Raw genomic sequence first — 1,569 nt, forward strand, 5'->3', positions numbered from 1 at the left:
TCTTTGAAAGCATTAATAAAATTGACAAACCATGGGCACACTTAACAAAAGAAAAGGGGAAGAAGACACAAATAGCATGCATAAGAAACCACATGGGTGACATCACAACAGAACCAATGGAAATAAAAAGTATAATAATAGAATTTTATGAAGAGTTGTACTCAAACAAATTTGAAAATCTAGAAGAGATAGATAAATTGGTAGAAATACATGACCTACATAAACTTACACAGAGTCAAACAGAAAATTCGAATAGACCTTTAACAAAAGAAGAAATTGATCAGATCATCAAATAACTTCCAACCAAAAAAGTCCAGGTCCAAATGTCTTCACTGGTGAACCTTACCAAATAATCAGAGAAGTTGTTGTTGTTGTTAAGTGCCGTTGAGTCGCTTCTGACCCATAGCGACCCTGTACAGGGTTTCCTAGGCAGAAATCTTTATAGGAGTAGAAAGGCTCATCTTTCTCCCGCGGAACCGCTGGCAGTTTCGAACTGCTGACCTTGAGGTTAGCAGCCAGATTCGTAACCACTATGCTACCAGAGCTCCTGTTACCAAATCTACTCATTTTTTTCCAGAATATAGAAAATAATGGAAAGTTTTCTGATACATTTTACAAAGCAAGCATAACTCTCATACCAAAACCAAGGAAGGACATCACAAAAAAAGGAAATTATAGACCAATATCTCACATGATCACAGACACAAAAATTCTCTACAAAAACCTAGCCAATAGAATTTAACAGCACATCTAAAAAATAATACATAATAACCAAATGGGATTCCTATCAGGAATGCAAGGATGATTCAATATTAGATGAACAATCAATGTAATCAGCCATATAAATAAGAAAAAAGAGAAGAACCACATGATCATGTCTATTGATGCAGAACAGACATTTGACAAAATCTAACATCCATTCCTGATAAAAACACTCAACAACATGGGAATTGAAGGTAAATTTCTCAGCATAATAAAGAGCATATATACAAAATCAATAGCTAACATCACTCTCAATGGAGAGATATTGAATGTTTTCTCGTTGCAAACAGGAACCAGACATGAATGTACCTTATCAACACTCCTATTCAATATTGTGCTGGAAGATTTAGCCAGAGCTATAAGGCAAGACAGGGAAATTAAAGACAGCCATATTGTCAAAGAGGAAGTATAACTCTGTATTTGCAGATGATCTGATCCTATACATAGAAAACCCAAAAGACTCAGAAAAAAAGAAACTACTAGAACTCATTGGAAGATTCAGCAAAGTGGCAGGGTACAAGATCAACATCCAAAAATAAGTTGGATTCATCTATACTAATAATGACAGCACTGAAATGGTAATTAGGAAATCAATAGCATTTATAGGAGTCACGAAAAGGATAAAATATTTAGGAATAAATCTAACATGAGAAACAAAAGACCTATAAAAAGAAAACTAAAAAAAAAAAAAAAAAAAAAGTATGAGATATTTCTACAAGTCCTGGAGTTGTGCTGTGGTCTAATGCGCTGGACTGCAAAGTCAGTTTGAACCATAAGTGAGGTGGTTCAAACTTACCAGGTACTCAT

This window comes from Chrysochloris asiatica, unplaced genomic scaffold (assembly GCF_000296735.1).
Source record: "Chrysochloris asiatica unplaced genomic scaffold, ChrAsi1.0 scaffold00338, whole genome shotgun sequence".
NCBI classification, from domain to species: Eukaryota; Metazoa; Chordata; class Mammalia; order Afrosoricida; family Chrysochloridae; genus Chrysochloris; species Chrysochloris asiatica.